Below are 17,149 nucleotides of genomic sequence, written 5' to 3' on the forward strand. Positions count from 1 at the left end.
AGCCTGCCCCGGAGTGACATCCACGCGCGCCTCGCCGCGAGCAGCAGGGCTGAGGCTCTGATTCCGGGGGAGGCCGACTCCGCCCCGGCCGGAGGAGCTGGGTGTCCCAGCCCTCTCTCCCCTCGCGCCGGAACATCAGTGTCAGGTGTGTGCTTCCTGGGAGACCCCGTTCCTCTGTCCCCGGGAGAGGCGGGGGCGCGGACCCTTTCTGACCCCGGCTAGGACTCCAGTGTTTGGGTGGGTGGTGGCGGGAATCTGGGAAAGACTTAGAATTTCTCCCCAGCAAGTGGTTCTTATCCAGAGGTTAGTTGTTTACATTTTTGGACGGCTGTAGGGAGTAGTATCCATTTTATTCTTTAGTTGATTGGCAGGACTTTGCGGTGAGTGTCGGTGTCTCACTGAAAGTTTGCTGCAAACTTTTGGCTTGTAGATGGGGCTGGTCTGATTGTTGCTCCCTTCTGAAGCAAGGCAACAATGAACGATTCTAGGAGGCTGAGGCTTCTTTGAGGACCTTAGCTGCTGGAGGGTGACAGTTCTAGGCGGAAATGGAAGGCGTACAAAGATGAACTTAAAATATAGCCTCTACTCCCCAGGTAGTAACTTCTACCTAACAAAAAGATTAGCAAAGAATGCTTTGGCAGGATGGTGTAGCTCTTAGCTGCTGGTCTCTAGACTGCCTTCCACCTAATGCATAGGACCATTCACTCTTGAACAGCCTTCCTTAAGAGTTCCAAAGTAATTTACAAACACAGATTCTCACAGTCTAGTGGCATGGGCCAACCCAAATTACATAACACATCATGAGGGGCAGCTATAGAAATAGCTAACAGCTAATTTAGTCAATTTATACTCGTATAAATAAGGAAGGAAGGGTAAGTTACACTTAGTCTTTATTGAATTTTGCATATGTTTCAAGTTTAAGAGATGTGAAATTTCTTTTTAGAGTGTAGAGGGTAATGGCAGCTGCTGTACTGAGGCCAAGCACTTCCTGGTAGCTACTGAACACTACAGTTTCTGAGTTCTGTAGTTTTTGCTGACCATTTGCTGAGAGCTGGATGCCATTGCCCAATGGATACCATGCACGGCCTGGGGAACCTTATGATTCAGATGTTGAAACCTCTCTGTGTTTCTCATATAGGCATATGTTAAGTTAGAACACTCTCTTTACTTTTACAAATCAGCTCTTCAAATAATACAGCAGTACCTTAGTGAATAATGGATAAAAGGTAGAATTTTAGGTTTGAGAACCAACATTGGTGGAACTGTCCATTCTGATATCTCACATAGTCACTTCATTTTATAAAGAAATTCTAAGCAGGATTAAAGCTCTGCTTCCTTTTCCCTCCCTTTGATTTATTAAAAGACTCAACGGTCTGGCTCAGTAATTGACAAAAGGGCCACAGGGTTACCAATTGTCAGTGGGGTTTAGACTGCCTCCCAGTTTAATTTTTTTAACTATTTAATCTCATTATGGATATTTAAAAAGATTCCACTATCGTTGTACAAAAATCATATTAAACTATTACAACTCTGAAATTATCCTGTTTGGTTATTTGTTTATGTTTGTTTTCTCTTTCATCACTAGCATGCAAGTTCTGTGAGAGGGCTTGCTCAGCCTCACATATTTCTAATATATTTCTTTTATATTTCTAATGCCTGGTACGGTGACTAGCTTATAATAAGCATTCAATAAATGTTTTTTTCAATGAGTAACTAAACTGTGGGACACACTCTAGCTGAGTGTAGTGGGAGAAGGAGAACTAAAAATTTTGGCCTTAGGTAACCTATTCAAACTCACTGAGCCTCAATCATGTCATTGGCAAAATGTGGATAATAATATATGATAGAATATAGGTAAAATTGCTAGTGGACCTGTCAGGTAGTAGACTTCAAAATATTAGTTTCCTTCCTTCCTTATATTTTTTCTTTTTATGTTCATAAAGGGAAGATTTATACAAAGAATATGGTTAGCTAGATAATTTAGCTTTTGCATGTCGTGCATGAATTATCCAGACTTTAATTTGGTGTGAATGGTTGGGGGTTGGGAAGGGCAGGTAGTGGCAGCTATGATTATTAAAGAAGGGGAAGCAATTTCCAGATCGTTATCTAATGTCTCCTTTTTTTTTTCTTCTTTTAAATGTGATGATGTTTCTGCTTAGGTTTTCTGAAACTTGATTCTTTCTACTTGTCAATACCAGGACTCACTTGGTTGTCCTAAGTGCAGAAACAACGCTTCAGAAAAAGAGCATTAGAAATCAAATGTATGTAACACTTGGCTTCTTAAATGATCTTTTCTGTAGTCTTGTGCACCTTTATATAGTAACAAGCGCTAGGTAAAGAAAAAGTATGGTTATCCTGCTTTGAAGAAGTTAGAGTTTGTTTAACAAGGTAAAACATCGATGTAAAACAATTACAGACTAACATAAGGTCTTGCATAGTCATATACCCAGTGGTAGAAAGTTGGCTTGTAACTTGTGATTAGGGACGGGGGATGTGATCATGGGCTCAAGTAGTTGAGACAGTTTTGTGGTGAAGAGAATGTCACTTCAGTAACAGAATTAAAGTTTCCTGAAGATTACAGTAAAAGAAAATATCTTTGTTTCAAGAATACTATTTTGTACTTCAGTGTATTAAAAAGCCAGCCAATTATATATTTTTAAAAATGATCTTTCTGTGAAAAAGTATGTTAAAAACCTATGCTAAAATTCTGTATGTGCACTAAATAATACTTTCACTATTTCTCTGATGTTTTAAAGCTCAGGATTGGAGTTAAAAATTGTAACTTCATTCTTGCCACTTTTAACACACTTGTGTGAAAGTGTCACATGGCCTGCCTGTTACTCTATCCATTTTGTACAATGGGATATAGCTTTCCTCTGAAATTTCAGGAGAAAATTGCTTGTCTTTAGGTTTAAGACCCCCATAACTGGCTAATTTCAGGGTTGTTATTTTGGGAGTTAGGGAAGAAATGAATGGAACAAAACTAAGAAGATATTATCAAAGTGGTTTTAGATAGTCATCAAAATATTTAGATAATTTCATCAGGGCTCATCACTTTTGAAATAAAATGGAAACTTGGAAGTTGTGTCACAGCGGAAGAGGAAACTAATAAATGGCATATTGTATATTTCCTTGATTTAGAATGGTCGACGTGATGGGAGGAAGAAATGCAGAAGGCAGAGATGATCAGATTCAACTTCAAGTGAGAAAGGCAAGGGCTAAGGTGGCTGCAGCCAGGAAATCTCTAACAACTTTAGAGGAAACTTCTTGATGTATTTATTGTCTGACCAGGGATTGAATTTAGGGACATTTAAGGAAAAACAGACATGGGGAGCTGATGGTTTAAATACCTGACGATGTTTAGATGATTGTGGTCAGAGTTTGTCCAGAACTCTAATTTTGTGTCCTTACATGAATGTGACTGTGATTTTTTTGTTTATTGTTTCTTGTTTCCCAGGACTTTAATCTTTTGTTAGAGTTCTTACTGGTTCTTTGAGTTAAATATTTCTTCCTATATAATGTCTATGTTCTAGTTTTCCATTTTTTAGTTGAAACTTTTATGTTGATTCTTTCAAAATCAGATTTCTGACTTATGTAGCAGGCAAAACATGGTTTCTGATTTTAATTAGGTCAAGCTTGGGTCTCCATTAAAATTAGTGGGAGAGAATTAGTTAATAGAAAGTATTTTCCTCTCAACTAAAAAATTATCGTGACATATGTATTAACAAAACTTTAAAACATTATTTGGGGACATCTTTTAATTATTCAGGCAAATTTAAATTACTGATGCAATAATTTTTTAGTAATGAGATACTGTTAAGATGTGTGTATTTTTTTTATTAATTACTGTTTAATTTAGATTTTTTAAAGCCTTATGTTTTTTAAATAGTGATATGTCCTCTGTGGAATCTCATATTTGATTACCCACCCATATCTTTCTATAAAATGTTTTAGTGTAGAGGAGAAAACAAACCCCACAAACTACAAGAGAAAGATTGTTTTCCGAAAATGAGATTTCTAGAAGCTGCCACTGTCAAATGAGATGGCCTCTGAGTATGACTTGTTGACATATGCTTAGAAAACTTTATTACTTACCTATACTCAACAGTGACCACTAAAGCCGGCTGGTTATATACAATAGGAATAAAAGTTTATGTTCAAGGTAAACATTTTAGGAAAATTTTAGTTAAGATTTTATGCCATTATTAGTTCAATAAAACAAAATAACCTTCTAAACGTATGTGGAAAAAATGATGAAAATAATAGAGCTCAAGAGTACTAGGTTCTCAAAAATAATTTTCCTTTAAATGGAATAAAGAAAGGATGTTCTGTTTCATTGTGGTAATGCTACTGCTTTGATCATGTCACTCTCTGCTCCACCCTTCCGTGGGTCACTCTGTCCTATTGGATCAAGTTCTAAACATATGTCTTGGAATTTATGGACTTCTCTAGTCTTTTCTCATTTTTAAGTTTTTGTCTTTATCTTCCAGTCAGATTAGACTATTTAGAATTCCTTTAATCTATCTTATTCTTATGCTGACCCTATGCTAATGATCTTTCTTCCACTTCACCTAGCAATCCTTGAGTGTCCTGACCACTGGCTTCCAGTTTCATGAAGCTTTCTCTTGTGTACATTTTCTTTTTCTTTTTGTCTTAAAGTCTGTTTTTTTTTTAGAATTTAAGTATAGTTGGCATACAATATTATATTAGTTTCAGGTGTACAATATAGCGATTTGACATTTATATACCTTATGATGTGATAATCCCACTAGAGTAATCATCTGACACTCTGCAAAGTTATACTATTATTGACTGTATTCCCTTTGCCCCGTTTAGTCCCCAGTCTTCTGGCAACCATCAGTTTTTTTCTGTTTCTGTGAATCTGTTTTCGTTTTGTTTGTTTGTTACTTTAGATTCCACACAGAAATGAAATCATACTGTATTTGTCTTTCTCTGTCTGACTTATTTCACTTAACATAGCACCCTCTAGGTCCATTCATGTCGCAAATGGCAAGATTTCATTCTTTTTTATGGCCGAATGATATTCAGTTGTAAATGTATACCACATCTTTATTCATCTATCAATGGTTGCTTCCATTATCTTGGCTATTGTAAATAATGCTGTAGTGAATGTGTACATTTTCTGACCCCTTCAACTATTCTTTATGCCACTCACAGTCTCTCATTTACTCTTGTGTGTGACAATTATTTGGAAACATGAATCATTTCCTTTCCTGCAGAAGATCATGCATAGCAAGGGCTGGATGTTACACAATTTTAAAGACCTCACATGCCCAACCTATGTGTCTCTCATGTGGGGGACACCTAGTAAATAGTTGTTGAATGAATGGTTGCCTCATAATACACTCATCACTTAATTACTCAATAAATACGTGATACAAATGGGTTGGGTGCAATTAGACAGCAGATAACACACAGGCAGATACATCTCAGACAATCAGTTAAACTGGAAACTTTATCTTTTTCAAGCCTCCCTTTTTCCCCTACACATTTGGTAGTTTTGATAGCTAAAAGATATTTAGGAGGAGGAAAGGAAATTACAAAGTTATAAAAATAATCCCTGAAGAAAATCAGTGGAGGAAAATAGAAATGAGGTCATTTAACATCTACTGAGTTCTCAGCCACCTTATCAGAATTCTTAGGGTTCCCTTCTCTTCACTCATTTCTCCCTTCTCCCCTCACTTGCCCACCTAATCCAGTCTCTTCAGAAAGAACCCAGAAAATTAATTCATAATAAAATGATTGATAAAATTAACTTGTCACCTTCTCAAAGGTCTGGATTCTAAGGGACAAAACCTTGGGGACCTTATGCAGGCTAGGTTGAAGGAGCTTTTGGGGAGCAGCGTTTGCTTCTGTCCATCCCTGAAGTCACATTATAGCCACTTAAATGTGGCTTTGGTCAGTCTCTGTACTTTCCAGTTTCTTCCTCTGTAAAACGAGAAGGCTGGACTGCATGGAATTTAAAGTCCATAAAAAGCACAGTGTTTTATTACTCTTGCCCAGCTTCAGAGGAAGCCAGTGTCAGCCAGTGGGTTCTGTTCACTAACTTTTTCTCTTACTTCCCTGAGTTCGCGGTTTCCTTTTTCTCAGCATCTCTAGATGTAGTATTCACATCTGGAAGATGCTGTGCTCTTGATCTCCCTCCTGGCTTATGCTCATAGAATCTGTCATAACAAGTATATTTTCACTGCTTACTTTCATTAATGTTTGCTAGTATAAACCCTTTCCCTCCATCTCAGCCCATCATTAAGTGTCTGGAATAGTTATCTAACATAATATAGATTCCCAGGTTTTTAAAATAGAGAAGGAGTTAGACATCTAACCCAACACTGTCTTTTTATTATTCATAATGAATAGTAATGATAAGTATCATTTATTGAGCAATCACCATTTTCTAAGCACTGTGCTAAGCACTTTGTGTACATTATTTCATGTGTCAACCTTGAACCCTGTTATATCATTGAGGAAACAGTTCCAGAAAACTTAAGAACTTATGTGACTCACTCAAAGCCACATAGTTATTTTCTGGTATGACAGAAACTGCTAGGAAAACTGTGTAAAAGAAATAATAGAATCAAGAGATAATCCTACTGGCATTTCTGCTTTTTGCTACTTTGGATTCTATTCCTTGACTCATTGAACTTTGCCTTTTTAACACGTCTACCTCCTTGTACTTTACCCTGTGATTCAACAGTTTCTACCTGTGATGTTGAACTTTTTCAAACACTGGATGCATAGCACAGTATGCTGGGCTGAAACAATACTCATTTTGATTTGACTCCTAGAAACCCATGACATTGTTAAAATCTTCTTTAGTCTTAATGAATGTGGAAATGACCTGCAACTTGGTATCAGTCTGTCTTTTCCACTCGTACACCTGGCTTTGTGAATGCTACTGGGGAAATGAACACAATTGTGTAAATTGGAGGTACATAGAAATTTATCTTCTCCAGCTATAGCCATGAGACAATTCTTGCACCTGTTTCTAGATAGCACCCTTTTCATTTCTTGCTATAGTTTTTCTGAGCCTTCAGCATTTTCTTTGAGCCTTTTACCCTACCTGTACATTTTTAAAATCAGAAGATTATTGTTAGTGATTAGAACAGACTAAACTAGTAGAAAGATATAAAAACAGATGAAAGCATAAACACAAGTTTTTTTCTTGATCATGTTTATAGTTTTGGTTGCTGAATGGCTTCTCTCTACTGGATGAATCAGGCACCCTGCAACCTTTCATTTTATGACTCTGCTATGCCCTAGGACTTTATTTTCAACTACATCCAGCTAGTGGAAGGTGAGAGGAGAAACATCTATTTTCTAAATGCTTAGCCTTGAAATGAATATATCAGTTACACTCACATACCATTGGCCAGAAATCAGGTGCACAGACACACTTATCAGCAAAGGAAGTCTAGCTGGGAGCCTAGGATGAAGAGAATATGGATTTTTAATGAAGAGTTAGCTATCCCTCTCACAGTGTTCTCGCATCGTATTATACTAGAAAACACAGGTATGTCAACTCTGCACATCTTCCCTGTATCTGAATCCACCAACTCCAACTTAGTGGTAGTTATCCAAATTTGATACTTTCCCCAATACTCTGGATCCTCCCTTCAGGTACCTTACTCTATGAAATTTCTTCATGTTTACCTTCATTTAAAATATTTACAAGAATGCTCAAGATTCTTCCATCACAAAGACAAGACTGAAAACCAAAACTGTTCTTTGACCCTGTACTCCCTTGCTACATGCTCACTTCTTCCTTTCTTTCAAGCTACGCTTTCTGAAACTATATTTTATATATTGTTTTTCTACTTTTTCACCTTCCATTCACTCTATGACTTCTGGAAATTTGGCTTCTACCTTAGATGAATCTGTTTTGGTTATTATTATTGGTGTCCTCCTGACTGGCAAATCAGCGGGACCTTACTATTTGAAATTTCTGTGATTCTGCTCATTCCCTCCTTTGTGAAATTGCACTTTCATTAGGCTATTATGATTTTTTGTTTTTCTCTTGGACTACTTGTTATAGATCTTCTTGAAGGTTATTTCCCTTGATATTGGAGTTCCCAGGGTCTGTCTTTAATTCATTATCATCTCATTGTAGATGCTTTCTGCATCAACAAGTTTTACTTATATACCATTTCAATGATTCTGAAGTCAACGACATCCCCAACCAGAGCTCTTCCCTGAGTTCAGACTCAGTGAATATTTCCACTTGGATGTCCCACAGTCAAGACAGGATCAACCACCACCCCGCTGCCACATGCTGTGTCTCCTCAAATTGAAGAGCACCACCATGCTTTCTTCCACCTATATCATCCATTCATTTATTAAGTTTATTAATCACTTTATTATGTGCCAGGAATTTTTTTATAAATTAAGATTATAGTGGTGCACAAAACATATATACTCTCTGCTCTTGTAGAGTTTACATTCTGGGGATTGGGGGAAAGAAAGAATAATGATTAAATAAAGAAGAGACATCTAAGATGATAATAGCTATGTGATCATTTTGGATTTGGATGGTTTGGGAAGGCTTCTCTGAGGAGCTGACATTTAAGCTGGGTCCTGAATGACCAGAAGGAGCTAGCTGTGCAAAGATGAGGAGCAGAGCATTCCAGGCAGAGAAGACAGCTGGTGCCAAAACTCACGAATTTGATGGGCAGAAGAAGGTAAATAAACCTGGAACTTAGTGGATGAGAGTGATAGGTTTCTGTATTATTTTCCTATGGCTGCTGTAACAAATTAGCACAAATATGGTAGCTTAAAACAATAGACATTTATTCTCCCATAATTTGGAAGGCCAGAAGTTCAAAATCAGTATCACTGGGTCAAAATCATTGGCAGTCTATGCCCTGTTCTGAGACTGTAGGGGAGAATCTGTTCCTTGCTTCTTCCAGCTGCTGGTGGTTTCCAGCATTCATTAGTTTGTGGCTGCATCACTCCAATCTCTGCCTCTTGGTCAAAATGCCTTCTCTGCTATGTGTGTCAAATATCCCTTTGCCTCCCTCTTATAGTGATATATGCCAACCCTAGAAATTCAGGATGATTTCTCTATCTCACGATCCTTTATTTAAACACATTTGAAAAGTCTGTGTGTGTGTGATAACACTCACAGGTTCCAGGGTTTAGGATGTAGATATCTTTTGGGTGACACTATTTAGTCTACCATAGTGTACAAGAGAATCTTTAAAAACTAGGCAAGGGCCAAATCCTATAGAGCTTTATAAGCCAGGATAAGGCATTTAGATTTTATTGTACAGTGATATCAGCCGTCGAATGATTATATGCCAGTAAGTGAAACAATGTGGTTTTGCTATAAAACAGAGTCTCTCAACTTTTTAAAATCATGTCTAAGAAAAGTTAAATTGAAATTAATAAATATTTAAATTAATTTCTCCCTAGCAAGAGAATATTTCTTAAATATTAAGGAATAAGATTTTGTTGGGTAAAGTTGAGCTTCAAAGGACAAGAAATCATTGATATATGCCCCCTCATCCCCCACCCCCAAACCAGTTTTGTCCCCTTGTGGATGTTACTGCCCCTATTGAGGATGCATGCTATCAAAAATTGCTCTGGCTGCTAAAAGTAGACTGGATTAGGGTATGTCGGGGAGAGAACATTGGAAGTGAGACATCAGTTAAGGGTCTATTTCAGCTGCCATTGCTGTTTATACTGCCTGAACAGTAGACTAAAATGTGAAAGTGTAAACAACCTCCTCTTGGTGGGATGCCTAACAGTGTTGATAGGCTGCAGCCTTCAAAATTCAAGTTCAATCTTGCTTTCTCCATGTTTTCAGGGTTTTACCTGGTGAAAGGAATATTTAGAGAAGAGAACATTATTCATTTTGCTGAGAATAGATCGTGAGTTTCAGAGTACAGAATAGGAAGGGAGAAGGCCTGAGAAGATGAGAAATGGGGTAGATTGGGCTTCTGGTGATGATGGAGGTAAAGAAGATTGTGGGGTGTGCTGAAATTAGTCCTGTGATGTCTTGCAGGAAGCTAGGTGCAGACTTTGTGGCAGATCCTATTGACTTGGTGGCTAAGGATGAGCAAAAGCTTCCTCAAAGTATCTGTTGCGCTACGGCATCTCTTGATGGCCTGGTGGCCAATTGTAGGCCTCCTTGGGGACTGTTCTCAAGTGGCCTTGAGCACCAGGTGCTCTGAGGGCCTCTTCCCAACCAAAATGGTGCTGTAACCCCTAGGGGGAGGTACTTTCTCCTATTTGGCAGAAGCTAAGGAGTGCTGCTTCTGGAGATAATCATTTCAGCAATCTTCCTTCCAAAATGTATTTATATTCTTATGCTCTTCACTCCACTGTCACTGTCATAGGCTTAGTATAGTATATCCTTAAGAGTTTGTTTATGTTTGGGTGTTTACATCCCATCTCCTGATTTCCCTACTTCCAGACTCATGTCCTTTTAGTTTATCTCTCAACACTACTTCAGGGGACTGAGATTGAGAGAATGGTCTTTTAAATACAAATGTGATTGTGTCTAATCCTATTAGGAATGCTGTAGGGATTAATATAACACATATAAACTGACTAGTGCTGTCCTTATAACACAGTGTGTAACCAACAAATATGCTTAAACTCCTTGCTTGGCAATCCATTGCCTACTGGACAAAGGACAAAGTCATCTGAATGGCATATAAGATCTCCAGATCTTACTCCTGCTTGCCCGTCAGTCTCCTCCCCTCCTCACTTATGACTACTGCGAGCATCCTATGCTGCAGGCATACCATGCCTCCTTGTTCTTGAAAATGAAATATTCATTCAGACCATCATGTCTTTGCTCATGTTCACTCTGGACTTGGTGAACTTTCAACATTTGAGTGTACTGCTTTTTCTACAAACCTTTCCCCCAGGGGTAATTAGTCCCTTAGTCCCTTGTCCAAACCCTTTTTGTATCACTTGTATTGGTTTTCGAATCTTCTCTAAGTTGTGAGTTCCTTAAAGGCAGAAATGATAAGTTATACATCATTGTTTACTCACAGTAGGTGCTCGATGAATATTCGTTGAATAAGTGAAAATTCAATACATTTTTGAGTTTACATATCACCTTTCTGTTGTGACATCTAAATTATATTTTGTATATTCTCTTTTTCTTCAACAGCGGAGGCAAATTTCTGAAGTAGAAGATGAATACAGAAGAAAATTGGTGACTGTGTAGTTAGGATGGGAGGCATACTTAATCTTGAGTTATTTTTCTTTTACTGAGTGACTTATTTACTTGAATTATGGAGCAATTTTGCTCATGGTTGTTATTTTATTCTAAGTCGTAATCATTAACTTAAAAAATTTTATTGAAGTATAATTAGCATGCAATGTTAGTTTCTGGTGAACAACATAGTGATTCGACATTTATATACCTTGTGATGTGATCACCACACTAAGTCTACTAACCATCTGCCACTGTGCAAAGGTATTACAATATTTTCGACTACACTACATCTCCGTGGCTTATTTATTTTATAACTGGAAGTTTGTACCTCTTATTCCCCATCACCTTTTTCACTCGTCCCCCCATCATCTCCTCTTTGTTTCTATGAGTTTGTTTTTGTTTTTTGTTCATTTTATTTTATTTTTTTAGATTCCACATATAAGAGAAATCATATGGTATTTGTCTTTCTCTGTCTGAATTATTATTTTACATAGTATAATAACCTCTAGGTCCATCCATGTTGGAAATGGCAAGATTTCATTCTTTTTTACTGCTTAGTAATAGTCCTTGTATATATGTATTGCATTTTTTTCTATCCGTTTATCTGTTGATGAATATCTAGATTATGTTCATATCTTGACTATTACTATAATGCTGCAGTGAACATAGGGGTGCATATATCTCTTTGAATCAGTATTTTTGTTTTCTTCACGTGAGTACCCAGAAGTGGAATTGCTGGGTTGTGTGGTAGTTCTATTCTTAATTTTTTGAGGAATCTTCATACTGTTTTCCATAGTGCTGCGCCAATTTTCAATCCCACTAATATTGTACAAGGGTTCTCTTTTCTCCACATCCTCGCCAGCATTAATTGCTGACTTTTTGATACTAGCCATTCTGACAGGTGTAAGGTGGTATCTCATTGTGGTTTTGATTTGTATTTCCCTGATGATTAGTGATGTTTAATATCTTTTTATATATCTGTTGACCACCTGTATGTCTTCTTTGGAGAAATGTCTATTTATGTTCTCTGTCCATTTTTTAACCAGGTTATCTTTTTTTTTTATGTTGAGTTATTTGAGTTCTTTGTATATTCTGGATATTATCCCTTTATTGGCTATGTCATTTGCAAATACCTTCTCTCATTCGATAGGCTGTCTTTTCGTTTTGTCAATGGTTTGCTCCTTTGTGCTGAAGCTTTTTAGTTTGATGTAGTCCTGTTTGTTTATTTTGCTTTTATTTCCCATGCTTGAGGAGACATGTCCAAAAAGATTGTTAAGACAGATGTTAAAGAGTTTACTGCCTGTGTTTTCTGCTAGGAATTTTATGGTTTCAAGTCTTATTTAATTTTTTAATCTATTTGAATATATTTTTATATATGGTATAAGAGAGTGGTCCAGTTTAATTTTTTTTGCATGTATCTGTACAGCTTTCCCAACACCACATATTGAAGAGACTGTCATTTCTCCATTGTACATTCTTTGTCATAGATTAATTGAGCATCTAAGCAAGGGTTTATATCTGGACTCTCTGTTCTGTTCCATTGATCTATGTGTCTGCTTTTATGTCAGTACCATGCTGTTTTTATTACGATAGCTTTGTAGTATAGTTTGAAATCAGGGACCATGATACTTACAGCTTTGTTCTTCTTTCTCAAGATTGCTTTGGCTATTCAGGGTCTTTTGTGGTTTCATATATATTTTAGGATTATTTGTGCTAATTCTTAGAAGAATGCTGTTGGTATTTTGATAGGGGTTGCATTGAATCTGCATATTGCTTTGGGTGGTATGGACATTTTAACAATATTAATTCTTCCAATCCGTTGAGCACAGATTGGAAGAATTTATTTGTGTTCTTTTCAGTTTCTTTCTTTAGTGTCTTATAGTTTTCAGAGTACAGATCTTTCACTTCCTGTATCATTAACTGTTTTAGTTACACATCCAAAGAAATACAAATGTCAAACAAATGTGGTTTTCTCAAAATGTTTAATATGATGATCAGGCAATTTCTAGTATCTGCCCACAGTTGAAAGATTGGTGTGAGGAACCTTTTGGAACCATGGTTAAAAAGTCTAATTACTTTTAGTTCTTTTCAAACCTTGGTTTCCTTGATCTTATGTGAACTAACTGATTAATTACATATAACAAAGAATTGAAATAATGTAAATCAGACATCAGCAATAAGAATCTAGTAAGAGAAGAATGAGAAGGGCATATGTGAAATGAGGGGGCAGGAGTGAGTCACTTCTTAGTGCATATAAATAGAGAATGGCAGTGGGGAGGGCAAGAGTAGATTGAGGGGTGGTAGAGGAGTTTGGGGAATGGAGGGGATTCTGTGGGCATGGGTAAAGGTGGTTTGGGGGATACAGTAGACTACTGGGCAGTGGTTGACATGTGCTGAATGAGTGACCAAACAAGACTCATTGTGGCACTTAAGACGGAGTCACTGACCCTTGTTCCCATAAGATTATCAAAGTCATGGTTATGTTTTTACATCTGACATCAAGATATCATCCTAAAAGTAACACATTCCTGAGAAATATCTTGATTTCTTTAAAAAAATTGACTCAGAGTTAACTGTTTCAATGGCATTTTGGCTTTATATTAGTACTTTCTTTAAGATAGATAGTGTTCAGGGTTTGTGACTGAGCCAGAAAGCAATGCCTTACACTCTCTGAACTAAAAATAAATTCCAAGAAGTATTCTGAATAGAGGACACAAAGACATTCTGTGGGTCAAAATTGCCCCAGTGACTTGGGTTAACTCAGGCCACAAACCTTTGCTCAAGCCTCTTTTGGAGAATGTTTTAAATCTATCAACTGAACTCTATGTACCTACTAGTGGAGATAGACATATCAACATTGGACTCCATGTGATTAGAGCCTGACCTCAAGTGAAAGAGTGGCTGCTACCTCCCTCTGACCTCTGTAACAGATAACCTGTGGCCTGGAGTTAGAGTTGCATTAGTTGTTGGGCTTTATACGGTTTTTATTTTTGGTTGAACTCATCACAAATAACAGTATCCTTTCTGTTTGAGAGAATGTTCATTTCGGGGAAAAATGTTAGAGAAATGCCAGAAAAGGCCTGCCTACTGTTTTTTTGTTTTTGTTTTTGTTTTTGTTTTGTTTTGTATTGTTAAGTTTTTTTCCTCAGGGAAATGATAGGATTTATTTTACCAACCTATGAGTCTTAAGTGCATTTGCTTGATCAGAGTCAAGTGCCACTTAGGCTAAAGCAGGGCTATGGCCCTGTGCAGATTGGCTGCTTTTGTTCTCTAACCACAGTCTTCACTATCACCCCAATTTGGCATTGCAAATGTGGGAGCCCATTGTAGGTGTTTGGTGATGTTATGTGCTAGTAATGGGAGTTGTTGATAGCAAATGTAGTTTTACACCTTAATTGTATTACCTCAAATTCTCAATATAATTTGTGAAATAGTTGAGATTTTATGGATGAGAAGACTAAAGCTTACAGTCAGTCACATAGCTAATAAGTGGCTAGGTTGGAATTCAATCCAGGGCTTTCTGTCTCTGGCCCCCACACTGCCTGCCTCCTGCAGAGAATGTCTTATTAACTGGTCAGTGGTGCCAAGGACAGCACCTCATGACCAGAAGGACCCCAGCTGTGCTTAGAAAGCGACTGTGTTCCTGCATGTGAGCACTGAATTGTCTGTCACAGGGTGCGGAGAGAGAGGGAATGGTGGCTCCGTGGAGGATGGCCTGTCCCTTCTCTGTATCTATAGGTTTCCTTCAGGGCCTGGCATAGTGGAGGGGCCCCCTGGGTGTGTTGTTGGCTGAAGAGATCCTATGCTTATGGAGTTGAACCCTAGGGCACACTAAATCCCAGTAAATTTGATCAGCCTTGCAGTCACTGGTTTAATTAGTTGTTGGGAAATTTGATGCTGTGTTAAACTTTAAATCCTTGAAAGCATGTAATACGAAATAACTAAAAATTCAAGATTAATTTAGATGTAGTTTAACTTGGGCTTAAATAGTTATTGTGTCGGTGGTCAAGGCACATTCATTCTAGTTAGCACAGAGACTGTTCCTCAGAATACGGTAGATAATTTGGTGACATTTTCCAGTTCTTGCTCCAAGATTCCTAATAAATTGTAAAGGCAAACTATCCTTTTCCTTTCTCTGTGTGGGTCTTTTACTTTAGTTCATTAAAGATGAGAAAAGTTGTATAACAGGAAAATCACTCAAGTAATGGTTAAATGATTTGGGATTTAGTCAAATGTCAGCTATCTATCTGCATGGTGCTCTTAAGAGTTCATACTTTTTTTTTCACACACTCTCTCTCTCTCTCTCTCTCACACACACACACAAACAGACTGGGCTTTTTTTTCCCTTATTATAAAAATAATATATGCTCATTTTAGAAAATTAAAAAATCATGCACACAAGGAAGAAAATAAAAATGATTTACAACTTTACCATTCAAAGATGAGATTTTAAACATTTTTGGGTATAATCTTCTAGCCATCGTGTGTGTGTGTGTGTGTGTATGTGTGTGTACATACGTATGTATACTTTAAAACAAACACACACACACACACATACACACACAAAGATACTGTTTTGGCTACTTTTGTTTTCTTCATAATTAATTTTCTACTTGCCCATTACCTCATCTCTATCTAGAGTGTAATGAACCCAGAAAAAAATCCTAAGCAATAATTTCTGGAATGTCTAACTTATTTAAGGCTATCCACTTATTTCTAGACCTTTCTTCACTTTATTATAATTATTGCTAGCATAACAATGTTGTTTTTTCAAGTCAGAGTGGGTAAGAGGATGTTGATAGCATTTTGTTGGTGAGTGACTTACACCCATTGTCCAATTTGGAAAACAGGAAAAGGCAAATATACAGATAATCTCAGTCTTTTATGTGAGGAGACTGAAGTCCAGAGAAGGCAGTGGCTTTGTGCAGGCTGAGATTGTTGTAGGGTGGGGGTGTAGAATACAGTCTGAAAACAAACTATGCTGCTGGTGACTGCCAAACTAATGACCGAGGGGGTAGGTACAAGTGCACTGGGTGAGGTCAGGCCTGAAGGTCAGTGCATTGATATTGAACTTGGAGTTTTGACAGGAGTCCTATCAGAAATTTCAGTTTGTGAGTCACTTGCCTCCTGACTGTCTCGTGGTAAGAGTGTAGGCTCAAATAGGGGCTAAATTCTTTGAGTTAACTTTGAGTTTCACTAAACATTATCTCAAAATTTATGATTGAGGAGAGGCTGTTAAGTATAAATTGCTAATGTGCTCTACTGATTTCCATCAGCTATGTGATGTGACTGACAATAGTGCGAGCCTAGCCCACTGGGGTCTGGTGAATTACATCTGCTCAGCCAGAGTGTTTTCTGAGCTGGAATTGAAATGCATGGCCCTTTAGTTTCCAGTGTGATGCCAACACTCAGGCAATTGACTTTTGCTCTTCAGTCTCCAACAGGGGGAAAATTATGAAATAAAATGGGGAGAGGCCAGACATACTCAAGATTCAAACCCATAAATATAAATAACTGCAATTAATCATATGCAGTCTCTCTTGTCTATTAAATCTGTACTCAGTGGGTCAGTAAGTTTCACACAGCTCTTTAGCTTCCCAGCCTGGGGTTGGTGAGGAATGTTCTGGGTGCCTCAGCTTGTTGAGACGTGACACAGAGTTTTTTTCCAAGATCTCAAATCAGTTCAGGATATAATGCGTTTTAGTAGGAAAAAGTCACCTGCAAACACCACCAGCCCAGGATAAATAGAAATATAAAAAAGACTTCTGATGTTGGCTTTTGAGAGGCTCTCTCAGTTGACACTTAGTGTTCTTTGTTACCAGCTTGTTAGACTGAATGGGATGGAACAATCTTTCAAGTGTGTAAGTTCAATAGATATTTATATTCAAGATTATCTCTGAAATATTTGTTTTCCTCTTATAGAATCCTATTTTTGATTGCAGTTTACACTTTTGACTATCT

General features: G+C 37.5%; 1 protein-coding gene across 1 annotated transcript in view; it reads left to right on the forward strand.

Annotated features, from left to right (window-relative positions):
• Positions 1-6: 6 nt before the first annotated feature.
• GPD2 (glycerol-3-phosphate dehydrogenase 2) overlaps positions 7-17,149 on the forward strand; it is a 124,823-nt gene continuing 107,680 nt past the window's right edge. The window contains 2 exon segments of the mRNA XM_015596579.1: positions 7-145; positions 2,160-2,261. The gene's annotated coding sequence lies outside the window, so the exon portion shown is untranslated.

The sequence above is a fragment of the Pteropus alecto genome, unplaced genomic scaffold (genome assembly GCF_000325575.1).
Source record: "Pteropus alecto unplaced genomic scaffold, ASM32557v1 scaffold3, whole genome shotgun sequence".
In the NCBI taxonomy this organism is placed as follows: domain Eukaryota; kingdom Metazoa; phylum Chordata; class Mammalia; order Chiroptera; family Pteropodidae; genus Pteropus; species Pteropus alecto.